Source organism: Lissotriton vulgaris, chromosome 7, assembly GCF_964263255.1.
Source record: "Lissotriton vulgaris chromosome 7, aLisVul1.2, whole genome shotgun sequence".
NCBI lineage: Eukaryota > Metazoa > Chordata > Amphibia > Caudata > Salamandridae > Lissotriton > Lissotriton vulgaris.
The window spans coordinates 1,738,628,734-1,738,652,034 of record NC_141695.1 but is presented as its reverse complement, the minus strand read 5'-3'; the positions used below and the strand labels follow the sequence as shown (position 1 = coordinate 1,738,652,034).

General features: G+C 42.1%; 1 protein-coding gene and 1 long non-coding RNA gene across 2 annotated transcripts in view; one reads left to right on the top strand and one right to left on the bottom strand.

Moving 5' to 3' along the window:
• LOC147706529 (uncharacterized) overlaps nt 1–6,799 on the top strand; it is a 137,676-nt gene extending 130,877 nt beyond the window's left edge. Inside the window, exon 3 of the long non-coding RNA XR_015297663.1 lies at nt 6,696–6,799. This is a non-coding gene — a long non-coding RNA (uncharacterized LOC147706529). The remainder of the gene's footprint in view (nt 1–6,695) is intronic.
• LOC147706528 (alpha-2-macroglobulin-like protein 1) overlaps nt 1–23,301 on the bottom strand; it is a 268,374-nt gene that overhangs the window by 106,633 nt on the left and 138,440 nt on the right. The gene's annotated exons all lie outside the window — the stretch shown is intronic.

Genomic DNA, 23,301 nt, shown 5'->3' with positions numbered 1-23,301 from the left:
TGCCTGGGAGATGCTCTGCCATGAGGAAGATGTTCCTCTGAATGGCCCACTTCCACATGCTCTGAGCCAGATGAGACAGCTGCGGAGAGTGCGTGCCCCCCTGCTTCTGAATGTAGTACATGGCCGTCATGTTGTCCGTCCGGATCAACACGACCTTGTTGCACAGATGTACTTTGAATGCCTTTAAGGCCATGAAGATTGCCATCAGTTCCAGTACATTGATGTGCATCTTCCTTTGCTGTTGCGTCCATAGTCCCTGCACAGTGTATTGGAGTACATGCGCTCCCCATCCCTGGAGAGAAGCGTCCGTCGTCAGGATAATCTGTGGCACAGGCTCTTGAAACGGTCGGCCCTTGCAAAGGTTTCGTGGATTCCACCAATGCAGAGAGTTGTATGCCCGACCGCTCACCAACACTAGGTCTTTCAACTGGTTGTGAGCCTGAGTCCACTGACGTGCTAAGCACTCCTGAAGCGGACGCATATGTAGTCTCGCGTGCGGGACAATGGAGATGCAGGAGGCCATCATGCCAATCAACTGCATGAACACTCTTGCTGGAAGCGAGTGTTGAGGTCTGAATTTCTGGATCAGCGATTGAATGCTGTTGATCCTCACTGAATTCGGCTGTGCTGTAGCCGCCAGAGTGTTTATGGTCGCACCCAGATACTGCCGTATGTGAGCGGGCTGGAGATGGGACTTTGGGTAATTCAGTGAGAACCCCAGATCGTGCAGAAGGTGAATGGTTTGGGACACGTGGTTGGCACACTGCTGGGCCGACTTGGCTTGAATAAGCCAGTCGTCCAGATAGGGGTAGACGTGAATGTTCTGACGTCTGAGATGCGCCGCCACCGTTGCTAGGCACTTTGTGAAAACCCTGGGCGCCGTGGTGACCCCAAAAGGCAAAACCTTGAACTGGTAGTGTTGGTTTTGTATGGTGAACCGGAGGTATTTGCGGTGTGAAGGATGTAGTGGAATGTGGAAGTATGCATCCTTCAGATCCAGAGTTGCCAGGTAGTCCCCTTGTTGAAGCAGTGGAAGAACCTGCTGCAGCGTGAGCATGTGGAAATGCTCCAAGAGGATATAAAAATTTAGTGGCCTGAGGTCCAGAATGGGCCTGAGGGATCCGTCCTTCTTTGGAATCAGAAAGTACAGGGAGTAAACTCCCGCACCTCTTTCCTGCAGGGGCACGAGCTCTATTGCCCCTTTTTGCAGCATGACGTTGACTTCTTGCTGCAACAAGTGCAAGTGCTCACCGGACATAGGACGGTTTTTTGGGGGTATGTTGGGTGGAGTGGATGTGAGCTCCAGACAATAACCGTATTGGATAAGAGTTCTGACCCACCTGTCCGTGGTGATGGACATCCACATGGGCAGGAACTGCTGGATTCTCCCCCCGACCGGTGTTGCGTGGTCGGGGGGCAGTGACAAGGCGTCACTGTTTGTTGGCGGTGGAGGACCTGGAGCTGTTATTTCCACGTCCTCTGCCTTTGACGTTGTTGCCACGGTATCCACCCCGACCTTTGTTGGTATAAGAAGTTTGGGTGTTGCTCTTGTAGAATTGCGTCGACTGTGAAAGTTGACCTCTTGAGGTGCCTCTATTATTGGAGCGACGAAAGGAACCACCCCGAAACTGCTGGGACTGCAAGGCGCCCATAGACTTCGCAGTGTCGGTGTCCTTTTTCATCTTCTCGAGGGTGGTATCAACCTCGGGGCCAAAGAGGTGGTCTGGGTTGACCGTCTGGTTCAAGATGGTAGTTTGAATGTCTGGCTTGAACCCGGATATCCTTAGCCATGCATGTCTACGAAGTAGAACGCTAGTGTTAATCGCTCGCGAGGCGGTGTCAGCCACGTCCAGAGCGCACTTAATTGAAGCATTGGTGATAAGCTTCCCCTCCTGTATCAACATTTCTGCTGCTTCCTTATATTGATCGGGTAAGTGCTGTAAAAGGGTCTCTAGAGTATCATAGTGTGCCCTGTCATAACGCGCTAGTAGCGCCTGTGTGTTGGATATGCGCCATATGTTGGCTGCCTGCGCAGCCACCCTTTTCCCAGAAGCCTCAAAAACTTTTGATTCCTTGTCTGGGGGAGGAGCATCACCGTAGTCTGTGAGTTGGCTCGTTTGCGTGCATTGGAGACAACCAGGGAATCCAGAGGCAACTGTCCCTTGATATAAGTAGGATCAGTGGGCGCTGCCTTGTACTTCTTGTCGATACGTGGGTTGATGACTCTTGCCCGGGTGGGCTCCTTGAAGACTTCAGCCGCATGTTTCAACACCCCTTTTAGCATTGGCAAAGTCTTTACAGTTTTTTCAGAGACTGAAAAGGTGTCAAAGAGGAAGTCGACGTCCACTGGGTCAGCATGGAGATCGACGTCGTGATTGCAGCTTTCAATGCCCTCATTGAAAGGGCGGCAGCCAGAGTCCTCTGTTGGGGAAGTCTTGGCTGAAAAAAGCTGAGGCTCTTGTCCCGAATGCGGGTCCCCAGGATCGCCACCAGCAGACCATGGTTCAGTTACATCCTCCTGGTCTGAGTAGACGGGATAGCTATACTCATCCTCGTCGTAGCCTTCACCCTCCTCTACATGGGAATGCGAGGGCGAAAGTTCCTGTGTCTGTGGTGATACGGGCTCCATAGAGGCAGAGGCACCAGCAGAGTCCATCTTTTTCTTGAGTGGAATTTGGTAATGTTCCAATTGTGGTTCAGGGGTGATCTTTCTCTTAAGGAGAGAGAGCTTGCCCGTGTTGGCGTCGATGATAACTTCCTGACGCTCCTCTTCTGCCAACGGTCGTTGCCGTGGGCTTGGGACCACTAATGATGGCTTCGGCGTCGAAGACACTTTCACGGGCACTCCGGCGCCCGGTTTTGCTGTGAAAGCTTTCGGCGCCGTTTTTGGTGGCAAAGTGAACAGAATAGGCGTCGGCGCCTTCGCCGGCTTTTCTAGAGGCTTGGGCGGCACAGGGTCCTTTGGCTCGAATGCTGCGGCCCCCTCCCTAATACGTTGAAGGGACTCCATAACCTTCTTAGTGAACGAGGCGGAGGGACGCACCGTCTCGAGAGAGTCTTTTGAAGCCGGCTTCGAGGTGTCGACCGATGACGCGCTCTTCGGAGTCGACGCCGTTGCCCCCTTGGCCTTGTCGAGTGGAAGCGAGGCAGTGTGGGACTTGGGGTCGTCCTGCCGCTTCTTTGGGTCGAGAGTGGACTTCTTATCGCCGTCGACCTTCTTGGGATCGAGATGAGCCTTATGTGCGTCGACCGTTTTCGGCGCCGATGCAGCTGCGTCGGTCCCTTTAACCTTCAGCTTCGATACAGTAGCCTTCGGGTCGGCCATTTTGGCGTGGCTCTTGAGCTCGACGGCCATCTTGGATTTCTTCGGCGCCGAGGCCTCCGAAGTGTTCGACCCGACCAGCTTGATTTGCGCTTTCGGTTTCGATACGTCTGGCGTCGAGACCGTTGGTTTCACTTTCGGTTTTGGCTGTACCGGGAGTGGCGCCGTATCAATGTCTGTGGCCGGGCCGGAAGGCGGAGCCGTGGGACGGGTATCAAGGCTTTGGGTAAGGCCCGAGGGCGATCCCTCGACCTGGGCCTTATAATGTTGGCTGGCCCCGGAGTCAGTCTGAGGAAGCTCTTCATCCGAGCTATCCTCTACGGTGGCAAGGGCCCCGTCGTCGTCCCCTACCTCCTCGACGACTTCATTAAAATCCTCGTCTTCCGCGTCGTAGTCGTCCTCGACCTCCGATGCCGGGTTAGATTCTGTGATCTTTTGGATAGTGTCGTCCCCGACATCCTCCGCATCGAAGATGTCTGTAGGAGGTGGAGCCGATCGTTGGGCCACCAGTCGCGCAGCTCGGCGGAGCTTGAGTGTTTTCTTGGACCGGAACATGGAGCAGGCCATACACTTGGCCTCGTCGTGGTCCGGCGACAAACACTTATTGCACTCCGGGTGTACATCGATATGCGGATACTTCGAGGCACACACCGGGCACCGTTTAAATGGACTTCGTTCCATGATGGAAGAGGTTGGAGCGTCGATTAGGCCCGTCCGCGCCGAAAGCACGCGGAAGGGCAGTGTAGGTTCGGAGCCGAGGAAATAACGAACCCGAACGATAGACAATACCGACGCAAGTCCTAAAGACCTTTTGGTCTAGAGCAAAGTAAATTAACAATTATCGATTCCGACAGAGGGAACCGAAACACATCCGAACCCAATGGCGGAAAAAAACAATCTGGGGATGGAGTCGATGCCCATGCGCAATGTAGTCCAGGGGAGGAGCCACCTATCTCGTGATACTTCGAAGACTCTTCCAGGACAACAATGTGCAATCATCCGGACCCAACATTAGGCGGCGATCTATGCACAGATATGAATTCAGCAGCCCACATGCCTCGAACCAACCTTTACAACGCAGTCAATACATCGCACCACCTTAACAACACAGTCATTACACAGAAGCATCCATTACATTGCATGCCATTATGATGCAGCCATTACATCGCATGTCACTACAACACGTCATTACAACGCATGCCACTACAACGCATGTCATACAACGAAAAATAAGGTAGTTAACACTTACCCTACAGTTGCATTCACTGGAGAGGGAATAGTAGTTTTTACCCCTACACTATCCAACACTTACCCTACTGTTGCCCTAAAAGTAATATGCGTTGTAATGGTATGCGTTGTAATAGTATGCATTGTAATGGAATGCATTGTAAATGTAGTTTCTAAAAATGCGTTGTGATGGCATGTGATGTAAAAATATGCGTTGTAATGGATGTTGCGATGTAAAAACTGTTGTAAAGGCACACATTGTAAATGTTTGCGTTGTATCATCATACATCCGTCTTTTTCTCTCTCATATCAGTTGGTGCAGCTGTCTGGAATAAAGGGACCGATTAAGATGGCGGTCGGATGGCTGGTGGAAAAGGTGGATTGTAATCCCCACGGCAAAGCCTGAGAAGGCATTGCCTCTATTGTGGGGAAAGTGAGTGACCGACCGACCGCCCGACAGGCTCTTTGAGCCGCTCGGAAGCTATCGGTTGGTGTCTGGGCCAATGCGGTCAGACTGACCGGATCCTAATGTGGTGGACTGACCGAGGTTAGAGATGTCAGGGGGGGTGAGGGGGGGAGTGGCTTGGATGCCGTCAGGGATGGCCCCTCTCCCGTGAGCTCCGTGACGAAGCGGGAGGATCTTCCCAATTTCAGCGTTTTTCATCGTGGCGAACGGCTTGGAAGGCAACCGCTGCTTCGTTGATTATGTCGACCACATTTTTATCCACCTTGTGAGGTTCCCGCAGTAAGGGGCGTGCTTAATTTACCTTTGATATGCTTGAGTGTATTGAGACTCGCGGTCGCCATTTTGTTTTGCCGAGAGTGGCGATTTTCCTCACAGAACGAGGTAGCTTGGTTTTTTCAACGACATGAAAAATGAAAACCTGAATTTATTGCATCCATGCTTCTTAAGGCTAGTTTTTTCTAATACATTTATGCTACTCCTCCTGAATGATTTTTGATGCGTGTTTATTTTCCTCAGCTATTTTTGACTTCCTTGGATGCTTTTGTATGGATATCAAATATATGGCAAGACTTCTCCTCAAATGTCTTCGTTTCTACTATTTTGTGACCTTTATATGTGGGGAAAACAAAATCTGCGAAACGTTCCAAGGTAATGTCTTCTACTTCGGTGGTGGATTACAATCCTTTCAGTGTTCTTCAGGAAAGTATGGCTGAGTCAGACCAGACCTCATTAAACCCACCTGTCTCTAATGTTTCATTACCTACTTCTACAATTTTATCGAAACTACCGGGCATGTCGACACAATCATCTGTGAAGAGGGTCAAACTAGATCCTCACTCACCAACAGTGTCTCCTCTCCCTATTTCAATTGAGCTAATTCTGGAGGAAATTCGAGCTCTTAAGCCTTATATGGAGGAGACTAATTTACGTCTACAACAATTAGGCGATAAGGCGATAAATGGTCTCATATGGAGAACAGAGTGGTTCAATTGTAAAGTAGACTTATTCCATTCTACCGTGGTACAAGTTCCTTCAATGCAGTCCCAGATTTCAAGTCTTCAGAAGCAAGTTGAAAACCTTGAAAATCGCAACAGACGCAATACCCTATGCATTTACTGCTTGGTAGAGGGACTTGAAGGTACGAATCCGCTCTCCTTTTTCAATCTTTTCATCCAAGACGTTTAGATATCCAAAACTCCCCACCTTTGAACCACCGTTTGGGTCTAAACTCACATTCGACAAATTCATTAACTAAACCGAGAGGAGTGATATTGTACTTTTTGGAATATACAGATTTGCTGAGAGTTTTACAAGCTGCTAAAGCCAAAGGTAAAGTTTCTTGGTGAGGTTCCAACCTCTTCTTCTCACAAGATTATGCCAAGGCAACGGCAGATAGAAGGAAGCAATTTTTAGACATGAGACCGGCACTATGAGATATCAACACCAGATTTGGTCTTATACATCCTTATCTCTTTAAAGTCACATATAAAAATAAGACTACCACATATGAAGGTCCCCGCCTCCTTCAACGATTCTTGGGAAATTGCACACAGGAGGACATGGACGTTTCAAGATCCACTGTAAATGTTGATATGTCTATTTTTTGCTAAATTGTTCTGGTTGTTTGTATGATGTATTTGTTACTTTCTCTAGAACTTGTTTTATTTCTTTTTTCATTAGGTTCAACTCTTTCATATTCATTCATGTGACTACCCGTTTGTCTGATGGTATTTTGTCTTCCTCCTGTACCAGTCAGTGGAGTTCCGGTTGATTTACCATCCCTCCTTGTGGCTCCACTACCCCTGATCTTTCTGTGTGATTCTTGGTATTTCATTTTTTGTGTCCCATACATGGTTTTGGTATTTTTCTGTTTATATGGTCCTCTTTCTTGTGTTTTTTCCCTCCCTTTCTTCTTCTTTGCTTTCTCTTATCTTCAATGGCCTTTATCAACTATCTGTATCCTCTTTCTTATATCTTTGTCTCTACCTAATGTTTTTCACAACTAGTTGTATATATCTTTCTATTTCTCATCTTTTCTCTATACTTTATCCTTTATTTATATTCCTTTTTCCATTTGCAATTCTCTTCACCATACCTTCTTTGTTTCAAAGTTATTTCTTATTCTACTTTTTTTATTGTTCGGATAGTGCACCAGTTACAATTATTATCATATATGGTACTGTTCTTAAGTTAATGTTTCGTGATAAATGACTTTAAGAATCATTTCATGCAATGTTAAAGGTTTAGGATACCCTATAAAGCGTCAAAGAGTTTTATCTCATCTTTTTTCTTTAAAGGGAGACATTGTTTTGTTGCAGGAAATACATATTGTTGATAAAGAAATTACTAAGCTAAAGCGTCAATGGGTTAGTCAGGTCTTTGCCTCTCCAGAGTCTGGAAAGCGTAATGGGGTGGTTATTTTATGTCACAAGCGTCTCAGTGTACAAATGCATATTCAAGATGTGGATTGTGATGGAAGATGGGTTTCTGTATCTTTACTTGTTGATAAGATTCCAGTAACTATTGTTAATCTTTATGCTCCTACTGCATCAGATAAATCTTTTTGGCCAGGAGTACTATCTAAATTGATGACTTCTACAGATGATTATTTGATTGTGGGTGGTGACTGTCTAGGATAGGATCAAAAACCATATTACAGACACTCTAAAACCAAATTCATACCTTTACACATGCACTCTCAATTCATATCAACCCTTTCCCAAAGATCTCTTGTCGATGCTTGGAGATTATGTAATCCCTCTCTCCAAGAATATACTTTATTTTCTCCTGCCCATTTTTCTCAATCTAGGTTGGATTATATTTTTATTTCCAATAATCTTGTTCAGAGAGTTATTCATCCTGATATAGGATCTATATTGATTTCTGACCATGCACCAGTCACTTTAGATTTAGAATTCCTTCCTCGGTGGAGGTTTAATAACGCTCTTCTGTCGGACTCACAATTCACACGTGCCTTTGAACAATTTGCTCATACTTTCTTTACGGAAAATTAAACCCCTGGGATTACACCTCAAATTGTTTCGGACACTTTTAAAGCCGCCTCTAGAGACTTTATTATTCAATTTCTATCTCATAAACAAAAATCAGCCACTAATAAATTAAAATCTCTCCCAGATTAAAAAACTACATTATTCTTACTATAAATCCCAATCTAAGAATACCTTGAGTGATCTTTTAAAGACCAAATTTGAATTCAATCGAATCTCTACAGATAATGCTAATTCTTTCCTCCTCAAGGCTAGTGCAAAATACTATGGTGCTCAGAACAAATCAGGGAAACTTGCGAATTATCTTAAAATTAAGAAAGAACGTACTGTTATTGACTCTATTCTAACACCTTCAAATCAAACTCTATACAAAAGTGAAGATATTCTTTCAGAATTTACAAAATGTTATCAATCCCTATATTCCTCAGAAGTCCAATCGGACACGCAGGATGCCTCTATTTATTTATCCTCCATTTCTGCACCTATACACTCTGATTTAGATTTTTCTTTATTAGAACAAGTTATTCAGATTCAGGACATTTCAACTGCCATTCATTCCATTAAACAAGGCAAAGCTCCAGCACTTGACGGTTTTACTATCGAATTTCTCAAATTTTTCTTCTTTACTTGTACCTAAATTACATCAAGTCTTTATTTTATTTCAACTAAAACATCCAGTGATACTTTAAGAAAACATTGATTTGCCTACTTCCTAAGGATGGAAAAGATCATTAATTATTTAAGAATTATTGCCCAATTTCTCTAATTAATTTAGATTACAAGATCTTAGCAAACATTTTAGCTCTACGCCTGGAGAATTTTCTACCACATTTAATTGGAAGAGAACAATGTGGGTTTATTAAAGGTATAATCCTTTCCGATAACATACGTTTATTTTTTAATGTTATTAGTAAATCTAAATCCTATAAATCCTCCCTAGTAGCAATTTCTCTGGATGCAGAAAAGGCGGTTGATAGGGTTAATTGGTCCTTTATTTTTCTGCCCTCTACTGGTACGGGTTTGGTCCCAAATTCATTCAACATGTGTCATTACTTTACTCTTCTCCCTTATCTTCTATTTTCGCTTATGGTCTCTTGTCTCCTTATTTTCCTTTGCGCAGAGTTGTACGGCAAGGATGCCCTCTTTTCCCCTTATTATTTATTCTGGCCTTGGAACCCTTTTTAATAAGAATTTGTTCTAATCCCCAAATTACTGGCTTTTCTTATAGAAATCCTCAATTTAAACTTTCAGCTTATGCCATGATATAATGCATCTCATTCACAAGCATCTTTACCTGCCTTTTTATTGGAAGTAAATAACTTTGCAAAGGTCTCTGGGTACAAGTTGAATGCAGATAAATGTGAAATTCTTCCCTTAAATATTTATGTTTCCCCTCTGACTTCACTGCATCTTCCTTTCATCGGAACCCTGATAAAATTAAATATCTTTGCTTATTGTTCTACGATTCTGTTAAAAACTCTATCACTTTGAATTTGAATTCCTTATCTACAATCACACTTGATCCCACATCTCGCTGGAATCCCTTATTTTTATCCTGGTGGGGTCGTCTTGATTCCATCAAGATGATGCTTGTTCCCATTATATTATTTTATATTTCTAACATGCCCGTTCATATTCCCAAATGTTATTTTTTTTAAATCTACTCAATTTTGTGCACATTTTTATGGAGTGGGAGAAAATCTAGGATGTCTTTGTGTAAACTTAAAAAGCCAAAACATTTGGGAGGTGTTAATTTTCCAGACTTCATCAAGTATCAGCAGGCTTTCTGTCTTAAACAGTCAGCCTTTTTATGACAAGATAACGATGTTGTGCCTATTCCTTTATGGGCTGACCTGGAGACATCTTATTTCAGTCCCTTTTCCTTGTTAGAATGTTTATCTTTTTCATCTAAGCCTTCTTTCTTATCTCCCCCAATTTTCAAGGATACATGTAGGATTCGTTCTCCCATTTTTATGTCATTCAAGTCAACTAGAGCGAAATTTTTACCTCCTTCTGTTTGGTACAATGTTTTGATTAAGGTCAATAATAGAGTTATATTTTGGAAAGATAGGTATTCTAAGGGACTGAAACGGGTCTCTCAATTATATCATGATGGTTCCAGTCTTCCCTTTTCAGAAGCTCAAATTCTTTTTTCATTTCCGACCTCATATAACAATATAGTTCACTTATCTCAGTAATACAAATGGCTTATCACAATCTCTTCTGAATAAGTAACTTCATTTTCTTCTTCTCCTATTTGCGAGTTATTAGATACATTATCTTCTGCGTCTCAAATATATAAACATATAACTCTAATTCCAGTGGATAGAGATTAAACTGAAGTTGAACTTTGTTGGGAAATAGATCTTCCATCTATTTTTCCCACTTCTCTTTGGAATATGATTTGGTCTAAAATACGAAAGTCTTCTAGGACGGCTAACACAACTCAAACATTATGTTTTATATATAACAGATTATTTATTTCACCTGTTAGACTCGATAAATTAGACCCTACACTATCTACCAAATATTGGTCCTGTGCTCATCTATTTGCAGATCTTAAACATCTGCTATTTGAATGTCCTCTTATATATGACTTTTGGCTAAAAGTTTAGAAAAAGATTAATTCAATTTTTTGATTCATACTCTCCTTTTAATTGTATTCATATTTTTCTGGGTAGTTCCTCTGATTATTGGTCATCTTACTCTAGTAATTTTTATATAATTGATTACTTTTAGCAGTAGCTTTCCAACAAATTACCAAATCTTTGAAGGATTCTTCACAAGTGTCCTTTCAAGCATGGTGGTATGGAGTATTTTATCACCATAGACTTGATAGGGCATGCATCCACCCTGTTTTGTTAGTTATTACAAGAGATCTCTTATGGCTCCCAATCACTTTTTTGGATAAATCTGCTTATACCGCATGTTTATATAATCCCCAAATTGAAGAAGTTCCTGAACCTCCATGATGCAGTTTGGTTAAGAAATGTTGTCCTATTTTATTATGCTATGTTTTACTCCCCTACATTTTCATTGCATATCACACATTTGTTATATTGTTATCATTGAAGTCTTCCTGCTGGTGTTATATTGTATGTCTTTTTTCAAAATTTATGATTATCTGCTCAATGATTTATGTTGTTCATTGAAATCTTATCATTGCAAATTATTTTAATGAACTTTCACTTTAAACTTAAAAGAGATGTCGGTGGGACCGACGGCACATCAGTGTCGGCCCCACAGACATAATTGGGCCCACATTTTTTAACACTGGTTGACCAACCAGAGCTTGTTTTCTTGCTTGGACTACAAACAGTAGTTTTTTTTAAATGTATGTGGATTAGTCCAAGTAGCTGTCTTACAAATGCCAGCTAAAGGAATGTTACCTAGAAACAATAAAGAATCATCTTACTTTCTAGTAGAAGGTGCTTGTGGATCGATGGTATTGTACATTTGGGTTTAATGTAACATATCTGAATGCATTGTACTATCCATTGTGCAATTTCTGCTTTTGAAATCGTGTTTACATTTTCTAGGGTTCGAGAAAGGAACAAATAACTGCTGTGTTTGCCTAAAGGTTTTAGTCCTATCAATGTAATACAGCAATGCTCTTTTAACATCAAGTGTGTGTGGGCCTCTTTCTGCAACTGTCTCCAGTTTAGAACAAGCATTGGCATAGGCAATAGGTCTTGCCTTTGAGACCTTACAAGTGTTTAGCCAGAGCTATTGGCTTTGCCAAGGTCTTTAAGCTATGGTGTAGGCAGTGTTGCTGTTGTGCAGCATGTTGAAAAGTTATGGGTAGATATTCATTTGCACCATTACATCATAGATAATTGTTTGAGGAATTTACTATTGAACCTATTGGGTTAACCAGCTGTTAGCTGTCCCTTCTTCTGGACGAGTTTAAATCTTGCCCCCTCTGGGCTTTGGGCAATTGTTCACCTTGGCTATGGTGCTGCTTGACAATTAGCAGGGAGGAGAGATGGGCATGCTTCTACACTGTTTACGGGTCCGTGTGCTAAATTAATTCTGATTCAGTTTGTAATATATTGTTGCATTAACCTTGACTTTTTTTAAATACAATTTTGGAGTCATGGTGCACGAGTCACTAGGGAAACTGTTTTATAATTGTGGACTTCCTGGGAACTTCTTAAAGCTCTGGACTCTTTCCTACTCCCCCCTATAACGATTCCTCATTAACTCCAGTCCGTCCAACCCTCTATCTTTTAAAAACAAACTGTTTATCTCTCGGATCTTTCAGCCTCCGCCCTTGCCTGTAAGCCTGTTCTGTGTCTAGTACCAGCGTCAGACGAACACCTAGTGATTCTTGGCAAATGAATTAATCTACTAATACCTTAAAAAAAATAACGTAACTGCCGCTCATGTAAAAGTGCTTCGATACCTTTGGGTTTGTGGTACATAAAACTGCTAACAAAAGATAGAAGTGGGGTAAAACATGAAACCAATTGAGCAGGGGTTTGGCGAGGCACGGAGGAAAGAGCAAAAATGGGCGATGGAGACAGCTCACAAAGGGAGGCGGAAAAAGCAGAGGGATGAGAAGAGAAACTATATTGATATCCATTAAGAAAAAAAATGCGTCAAACAAACAATATGACCAGTGTGCCCATTTGTTTCACGTGTTACTTTCAAAGAAATTCGTGTAACAATTACAGATTAAATATATTCAAGAACATCCTTTCAAAGATTCCCATGTCGCCCCCCCTCGGGTGTTTCCTGCAGACCCCAGATCTCCGGTTCTTGTACCACAGAGGGGGTCACAATGCCCCCCAAGCCCCAGGCTCATCTACTTGCTGGAGCCTCACAGGTGAGAGATTCTCTCCTGGGGTAGGCGGGGCTGTACTGAAACCAAAGCACTTCAATATGGCGAGTACCAACAAGCCTAGGTAGGAGCTTTATGGTTGAAGGAGTTTAAACCATCCAGGCGAGTCTTTAAAACTTTGGCTGCACCTCCTCTTGGGAGACTTTAATGTGCCTCAAAGCACATGGAGCACGAGGAGCAGAGCTGCAGGTGAGTCTCGGGGGGCACTGGAGTAATTATCTGGGATAACACAGCCCTTTTTTTGATCATACCAAAGAAGTCCTGAACACAAGGTAGGGTGCTTTGAGCTCCGAGGAGCAGGTGAGGAGCTAGACAGGAGCATCAAGCAGGGTCCAGGGCTGTGCTCAGAAGGAAGTTAATTAGAAGAAGGTGCCAAGAGATCGAGTGCCTGCCATGACCTATCCGCTCTACCCTTAACAGTGCCTCCCTCCCAGTGCCCGCCTCCAAGCACTTGTACAGCCTGTACTTTGTCCCTTGGGATGCATAGACGGGCCTGGAAGGTGGGCCTGGGAGGAACTGTCATCCTAGAGCCCCCCCAAGAAGCGGCAGTCTCTGTAAACCTGAGTGCAAATGACAATACAAAAACAAGCGCGGCCGCGAAAGACAAGATAACGATCAGGGAGGAATGCAGCTCACAATGCGCGCCGCTGCTCGCTCCAGAGACCCCTAGACCAGGGGAGTTAAAGTTGAGGGAAGGAGGGACATGCTCCAGTCTTAGGCCATTTGCGTGCTTTCAATTATTGAAAGCCACACTCAAAGGCCAATGGGATGTGTGGGAGAAGGCACACCCACACGGAGAAGGCTCTTGGAAGTCTGAAATGATTCCAAGAGCCCTCTTCTAGAGGAGTGCATGCTCTGCTCTAGGCGAAACCTAAAAAAAAGAGGGAGGTCTAGCGTCTTATTTAAGTGAAAAGGAGGTACGACTTTTGGAAGAAGCTTTGGGTTCATCCGTAGTCACACCTTGTCTTGGAAAACCTGAAAGTACGGTCCTTCTATTGTGAATGCATGCAATTTGCTAACCCTTGTCAATGATGTGATAACTACCAAGAAAGTAACCTTCCATGACAGGAACTGGAGGGGGCAGGAATGCAAAGATTCAAAAGGCGTGGACATAAGTCTTGTAAGTGGCACATTAATATTTCATGCTGGCAGTGCTCAGGGAGGGATAATTCTTTTAAGGCCTTCCATGACAGCTTTAATGACCGATACGCGAAAAAGAGACCTGTGTTTATTTTCCAGGTATGCTGCAATTGCAAGGTGCAGTTGTATGGAAGTGTATGCTAGCTTTGATATTTGTAGGTGTATCAGATAACATCCTATTTGTTGTAACAGGGGTGCATGTGTTGAGCCATACAGTAATGGACAAATCTTTTCCATTTAGCAGCATAAGCATAGCAGGCTCTAGTTGATGGATGCTGTGCCTCTTTAAGAATGCCCATACACTCTAGAGGTAGATGCAAGTATCCAAATTATATGACTTCAGGAGCCAAATCGTGAGGTTCAGATGTTAGGGGTTGCAAGGACTGGCTTTGGACCCGTGCGAGTGAGAAAGTCTGGTGCGTTGGAAAGCTTCTCGTGAGGCATATAGCAAAAACGTCTGGTGTCGCCCAATAGTGGAGGTAGCATTGGAGGACTTGGGGGTGGAGTTCCCACTTGTGGACTTGTTGCTGCATTCTGCTAAGCAGGTCTGCCTCCGAATTGTCCACTTCTGGAAGATATTCTGCAAGAATTTGGATGTGAGGGCAAAGATACCAATATATGCAAAGTGTGATAAGGGAATCACTGCAAGGCGCGCGATTTCACATGAAACTGGTAGGTTTCTTCAAATGTTTATGCCAAAAATCCAAACCAAAACTTATTTGAAAGCTTAATTCAGAATTTATTTCATTCCAATGTAGCGTTGATTTAAAGAGTTCATTTTTTGGAAAAAATCAAACATCATTCCATCTTCACATTACTTGTTGCTTGCCCAATGCATTTCGGGTTAGTGGGTGTAACCCTTCGTCAGGGGCCTAAAAAATGAAAACATACAAGACCTTAACTTTCAGCAGAAAAAGAGCCATGGGGTCAAGATGACCAAACATATAAATAACAATCACATAGATGCTGTGGTTATGCATAATGAAACATTTATCAAGCCTGTGAGCTAAGAATACATCAAACGCAAACAAATCTAACCCAGCTCATATCATGAAAATATCGGTATGGCTCCAACAAGTATCTAACGTGCTGCCAGTGGTGTGTTCATGGGTCAAAAATAAAGGTGCTGTGAATAATGAAGAATGGAGTGAGAGCCAGGCAGAGGGACAAACTCAAACGCAAAAGCGGGGAGCTTACCGCAATAGTAACGTGTAGTCGTCTCGAAGTTCCAAACGCGGAACCGGTCCGATATGCGGAGAGCCAATGGGAAGGTTAGTTATAGCTGAGTCAAATGGTCACGTGGTGCGGGTTCGGAAAAATAAAACGGGATAAACCCGTGAAACTGCAGAGTTTAAGAGTTACGAAAAAGGTGTAAAAACACCCGAAAAATGAATAAAGGAATTAATCATTGCCAGGGTAAAATGAAATAGAAGTGTCTAAAATGCGCTAAAAAGCGTGGCAGTTAAGGGTGTTATGATTGGTGCGCTGAGGTCACGTGTTGTGCCGAGGAAAGGTAAACAAAGGCTCATGCGAACAAGCATTCAAAGGGAGAGGCGTATACTGGAAAACTAATGATTCTGAAGGAAAGATGTATGAACAATGTCAACTCAGGTGAAAGTGATGCATTATAAGGCTGTGGAAAACGACAATAACAAAAATAAACATCAAATATCAAACAATGTGATGTGCTGGGTGACAACTTGAGCAATTAAACAGGGAATGCTAACTAAGTAAATAAGTGCAGCATTTAACCAATATGGTGCGAGAAACTGAGAGAGTTCAATTTGAGATTGTTCATAGGATCATCCGTAGAGGAGTAGGTGGTCGCTCATATAGCCATATGGAGTGTCATAAGTTATAGAAAGCATGAAAATTCAATTCGATCATTGATCCCTGCTGGTTGGAGGGAATTCAGTTTCTTGATCCAGTGAAATTCAGCTTGTAGTCGTTGTTTGGTGGGATCAATGTCTTGGCGTTGCGGGAGTATCTCAAGTATGGTGAATTTAAGTTGGGTGATTTGATGATTATTTTCAAGCCAGTGTGTTGCTAATGCTGATTTCATATTTTTAGTCCGAATATTACTTTTGTGCTCTGAGATTCTCATCTTAATCTTTCTTTCTGTCTGGCCGACATATATTTTGCCACATGGGCATTTGATTGCATAGATCACGTTTTTAGTATCACAAGTTCCTGTGTATAGTAGATCGATTTTGTGACCTTTAGTTGGATGCATAAAAATGTTGCCGGGTATTATATTGTTGCAATGTATGCAATTCAAGCATTTGAGCATACCTTTTGGTGCAGTTTTGATGACTTTTTTGGTGCTGAGTGTCTCTTTCAGATTTTTCGATCTTTTAAAGGCAAAGGTCAACTGATCACTATAAAGATTGGTCAAATCAGGTTCTGTTCTGATGAGGTTCCAGTGCTGATTGATGATTCTTTTGATTTGCGTGGATGCTGTCGAGTATTTTAAAACACACACTGTCTTGTTATCTTTTGATTGGGGTTTAGATGTTAATAATTGATCTCTTGAGAGATTGGTGACTTTTTTGATGGATTCATCCAACACATCTTTAGGATATCCACGTTTTTGGTATTGTTGTAACTGATCAGTGAGAGTTTCCTCCAATCTGTGAGGGTCCGAGGTGATCCTTTTGAGCCGGATGAATTGGGAAGTGGGTAAATGCTTTTTCAAAGTTTCAGGATGAAAGCTTTGGTACAACAAGCTAGAATTCCGGTCAGTGGGTTTTTTGTACACTTGAGTGTGTAGTTTTTGGTTTATGATTGTGATCTGTACATCTAAAAAAGCAATGGTTTCTTTCTGGATGGTATGCGTGAATTTAATTCTGGGATTTAGCTGATTTATTGCCATGATGTTAGTCAACAATTGTTCTTTGTCACCTTTCCATATTAAAAATAAATCATCTATATATCTTTTGAACGTCACAAGGTGATCAGTCGCGTTTGGAACTTCGAGACGACTACACGTTACTATTGCGGTAAGCTCCCCGTTTTTGCGTTTGAGTTTGTCCCTCTGCCTGGCTCTCACTCCATTCTTCATTATTCACAGCACCTTTATTTTTGACCCATGAACACACCACTGGCAGCACGTTAGATACTTGTTGGAGCCATACCGATATTTTTATGATATGAGCTGGGTTAGATTTGTTTGCGTTTGATGTATTCTTAGCTCACAGGCTTGATAAATGTTTCATTATGCATAACCACAGCATCTATGTGATTGTTATTTATATGTTTGGTCATCTTGACCCCATGGCTCTTTTTCTGCTGAAAGTTAAGGTCTTGTATGTTTTCATTTTTTAGGCCCCTGACGAAGGGTTACACCCACTAACCCGAAATGCATTGGGCAAGCAACAAGTAATGTGAAGATGGAATGATGTTTGATTTTTTCCAAAAAATGAACTCTTTAAATCAACGCTACATTGGAATGAAATAAATTCTGAATTAAGCTTTCAAATAAGTTTTGGTTTGGATTTTTGGCATAAACATTTGAAGAAACCTACCAGTTTCATGTGAAATCGCGCGCCTTGCAGTGATTCCCTTATCACACTTTGCATATATGATTTAAGGCACTACCAGGCATAGTGCGACAAGGTAACGCGCTCGAACCAATTGAACCTCAATCAGCTAGTGAGTGCACGGAGATACTATAACCTAATTTCATTGACATTTGCCTACCTCATCTCCCAGCGCACCAATAAACAGTTTGAAAAATGCAGTTTGATGAAATAGCGCAATTAACGTCCAATCAAGCTGAGTTGTTAGCCTTCACTTCTGAAGCGGCAGAAGAAATTTATGGACTCATACAAGAGACCAGAACTTTCAGTCCTAACATTTCCACCACAGCACAATTAATCCGGCAATTTGAATTTCTAAGCAAAAAAGAGATCAACCAAAGATTACATGCGACGACACTGATACATTATCATAAAAACAGGAGAATCCCCAGGGGGTTGAGAATTGCTCTAAAACCTATGTTGTGCAAGAACAGTAAGAACTTTGTTGAAAAGTGGTACCAAATTCTGAACAAATGTTCACTGGATTTAATCTTATTAATCATACAGGAAATTTCCAAAGTTCTCAAAGAAATCGACGTCGATCTAAATAACATGAAAAAGGAGCTTGAAAAATTTCCAGATTTACAAACAACACTAGAGGATGTAAATAAAAGATTAGACAAATACGCCAAAGAAGTGAACGATCGGAAAGTCAGAAAATACAAAAGAGACACAATTGATTATAAATATGACGAAGTGTACACCTGGGCAGAAATTTATAATCAAAAGAAATGGCAACAACCCAAAACTAAACCATCCACTAATTCGTCACAAGAAAGTTTAGTATCTGAATCGGACATTGCACAGACAAGACAACCCATCGAGAAAACCCAACAACCAAGTACATCTACTAAGAAGCAGCCTTTTTTAGACATCAGTCCTGCAGCCAACGCACCACCCATAATCGCATCAGGAGGGGGAGAAGAAACTCCCGAAGAAATAGCCAAACGAACAAGGAGTCAGAAGTCAATAAAACCGACCTAGTTATTAACATCTCATCAAAAATGTTGACACCAGCCCAGATGGCGGTATTAAACAAAGGAATTACATTTGTACCGACTTATAAGACCAGCCTTGCCGAAACGGAGATAGCACTATTCAAGTTCTTCAGAAACCTCAAACTGAAATATTTTTTCAAAGATGCGACACCTTCATCCTCCACCGATATCACAGTCTTTAAACCAAAGAGCACATTCTGTGCTCCATACTCGCACAAAACCATAGAAACTGTTGAAAGAATGATACTAACGGACATTCAACAAATCAACTACAACAAAATTACTAGAAACAATCTGTCTAAGAATGAACTGAGTACCATCATGCAGTTGTCAAATGATACTGAAATAACTTTCCAGAAAGCAGACAAAGGGGGAGCCCTGATCGTCATGGATACCACCTTTTATAATTCGAGTGTCAATCAACACGTACAAGATAAGAATACTTACATCCCTTTGGATGGAGACCCCACTGAGGAATACTTGAAAACTCTCACAGTAATTTTGGATCATGCCCTTGAACAAAAATGGATCGACGACAGAACATACAAATTTTTGGTAACCAAATATCCAAGGAGACCAAAACTCTATATGTTACCAAAAATCCATAAAGACTTGAAAAGACCACCGTTCAGACCGATCGTGTCTGCGTGCGGATCAATATCTGACAGTGTTGGTAAATATCTAGATCGTTTTCTACAGCCGATTGTGCAGAGAGGGCAAACCTACATCAAGGATACCACATCTTTTCTCAACTTACTCAAAACCATAGAGTTGGAACCCGATGCAGAATATTGGCTCAGCACAATTGATGTAGTATCACTATATACTTCTATACCACACAATGAAGGCCTTGAAGCTTTCGAATGGAGTCTTTTAAGAGATGATGAATGTGAAGCCAATACAATCTTTCTAGTGGAACTTATGCATTTCGCGCTGTACCACAGCTATTTTGAATGGGACAACAAGTTCTACAATCAGTGCAATGGAACCTCAATGGGTTTTGGGGGGGCCCCCTCATATGCTAACCTGTTTATGTCTAAATTTGAACATGAGAACATCTTGAACAACACCAACTGGACTGATCACCTTGTGACGTTCAAAAGATATATAGATGATTTATTTTTAATATGGAAAGGTGACAAAGAACAATTGTTGACTAACATCATGGCAATAAATCAGCTAAATCCCAGAATTAAATTCACGCATACCATCCAGAAAGAAACCATTGCTTTTTTAGATGTACAGATCACAATCATAAACCAAAAACTACACACTCAAGTGTACAAAAAACCCACTGACCGGAATTCTAGCTTGTTGTACCAAAGCTTTCATCCTGAAACTTTGAAAAAGCATTTACCCACTTCCCAATTCATCCGGCTCAAAAGGATCACCTCGGACCCTCACAGATTGGAGGAAACTCTCACTGATCAGTTACAACAATACCAAAAACGTGGATATCCTAAAGATGTGTTGGATGAATCCATCAAAAAAGTCACCAATCTCTCAAGAGATCAATTATTAACATCTAAACCCCAATCAAAAGATAACAAGACAGTGTGTGTTTTAAAATACTCGACAGCATCCACGCAAATCAAAAGAATCATCAATCAGCACTGGAACCTCATCAGAACAGAACCTGATTTGACCAATCTTTATAGTGATCAGTTGACCTTTGCCTTTAAAAGATTGAAAAATCTGAAAGAGACACTCAGCACCAAAAAAGTCATCAAAACTGCACCAAAAGGTATGCTCAAATGCTTGAATTGCATACATTGCAACAATATAATACCCGGCAACATTTTTATGCATCCAACTAAAGGTCACAAAATCGATCTACTATACACAGGAACTTGTGATACTAAAAACGTGATCTATGCAATCAAATGCCCATGTGGCAAAATATATGTCGGCCAGACAGAAAGAAAGATTAAGATGAGAATCTCAGAGCACAAAAGTAATATTCGGACTAAAAATATGAAATCAGCATTAGCAACACACTGGCTTGAAAATAATCATCAAATCACCCAACTTAAATTCACCATACTTGAGATACTCCCGCAACGCCAAGACATTGATCCCACCAAACAACGACTACAAGCTGAATTTCACTGGATCAAGAAACTGAATTCCCTCCAACCAGCAGGGATCAATGATCGAATTGAATTTTCATGCTTTCTGTAACTTATGACACTCCATATGGCTATATGAGCGACCACCTACTCCTCTACGGATGATCCTATGAACAATCTCAAATTGAACTCTCTCAGTTTCTCGCACCATATTGGTTAAATGCTGCACTTATTTACTTAGTTAGCATTCCCTGTTTAATTGCTCAAGTTGTCACCCAGCACATCACATTGTTTGATATTTGATGTTTTATTTTTATTTTTGTTATTGTCGTTTTCCACAGCCTTATAATGCATCACTTTCACCTGAGTTGACATTGTTCATACATCTTTCCTTCAGAATCATTAGTTTTCCAGTATACGCCTCTCCCTTTGAATGCTTGTTCGCATGAGCCTTTGTTTACCTTTCCTCGGCACAACACGTGACCTCAGCGCACCAATCATAACACCCTTAACTGCCACGCTTTTTAGCGCATTTTAGACACTTCTATTTCATTTTACCCTGGCAATGATTAATTCCTTTATTCATTTTTCGGGTGTTTTTACACCTTTTTCGTAACTCTTAAACTCTGCAGTTTCACGGGTTTATCCCGTTTTATTTTTCCGAACCCGCACCACGTGACCATTTGACTCAGCTATAACTAACCTTCCCATTGGCTCTCCGCATATCGGACCGGTTCCGCGTTTGGAACTTCGAGACGACTACACGTTACTATTGCGGTAAGCTCCCCGCTTTTGCGTTTGAGTTTGTCCCTCTGCCTGGCTCTCACTCCATTCTTCATTATTCACAGCACCTTTATTTTTGACCCATGAACACACCACTGGCAGCACGTTAGATACTTGTTGGAGCCATACCGATATTTTCATGATATGAGCTGGGTTATATTTGTTTGCGTTTGATGTATTCTTAGCTCACAGGCTTGATAAATGTTTCATTATGCATAACCACAGCATCTATGTGATTGTTATTTATATGTTTGGTCATCTTGACCCCATGGCTCTTTTTCTGCTGAAAGTTAAGGTCTTGTATGTTTTCATTTTTTAGGCCCCTGACGAAGGGTTACACCCACTAACCCGAAATGCATTGGGCAAGCAACAAGTAATGTGAAGATGGAATGATGTTTGATTTTTTCCAAAAAATGAACTCTTTAAATCAACGCTACATTGGAATGAAATAAATTCTGAATTAAGCTTTCAAATAAGTTTTGGTTTGGATTTTTGGCATAAACATTTGAAGAAACCTACCAGTTTCATGTGAAATCGCGCGCCTTGCAGTGATTCCCTTATCACACTTTGCATATATGATTTAAGGCACTACCAGGCATAGTGCGACAAGGTAACGCGCTCGAACCAATTGAACCTCAATCAGCTAGTGAGTGCACGGAGATACTATAACCTAATGGCAAAGATACCAATGTCAACTGTATTGAATGAGTGCCACCCAGCTTTATGTAATACGTTGCCGTCATGTCTGATCGGCGAACAGTTTTCAGAGTTAGTGGTGACAAAGGCTTTTTGATGCTAACTGGATAGCTACAAGTTCTAGTATGCAAATGTGTAGCGTTTGTTGCTAATCGTTTCATGTACCATTGACTGATATCCTCCATATGCTCTCCCCATCCTAAGAGTGATGCATCTGTGGTAATTGTCACTTGTGGTATTGGGTCAAAAAAGATATGCCCATGAGTAGATTGGCTGTGCTCCACCTTTTCAGAGACTGGTGGACCGTGGGTGGAATCCACACTAGATCCTCTAAACTGCCCTTCGCCTGTGACCATTCAGATACTAGACACTCTTGTAGGGGATGCACGTGGAGCCTGGCGTGCAGGACAGTCGCTATACAGGATGCAATCATACCCAAGAGGTGCAGCACTACTCTGACTGACAGACCACGATGTGGCTGAAAAACCTTGTTGGTTCTGGAGATTGAGAACCCTCTGGTCGAATGTATGAAGTTACAACGCGGTCTTTACATCGTGATACATTTACAACGTGGTCATCGCAACGCAAGTCGTTACAACAACTTGCGCTAGAGGCGCTGGACTTGGGAATAGTAGGATTTACTATTCCAACTCCAGCCTATGTAACAGTAGGAAAGGTGTTGGAATAGTAAATCATACTATTCCTTAGTATATAGTGCCATCCAGCGCAAGCGGTTGTAACAACTTGCGTTGTAATGACCACGTTGTAATGACCATGTTGTAAATGTATCGCGGTGTGAAGACCGCGTTGTAATGGTTGTCTCCCCCTCTGGTCTATGGGATATGGTTTGGCTGTAAGAGTTTAGAGTCGCTCCCAGACATATTTGTATCTGAAGACGCTGTAAGTGGAATTTTGTTGCATTGACTGTGAAACCCAATTTGTGTAACAAGCTGACGGTAGTCTGTATATCTTGCAGGCATTTCGGTCTGCTTGAACTCTTTATCAGCCAATCAGCCAGTTATGGGAAGACATTAATGTTGTGTCTTCTCAATTGTGCTGCTACAACTGCCAGACATTTGGTAAAGACTCTTGGTTCTGTCATCACCCAAAGGGCAGCACCTTGAACAGTTAATGATATGCACTCACCATAAAGCTGATGTATGGATGATGT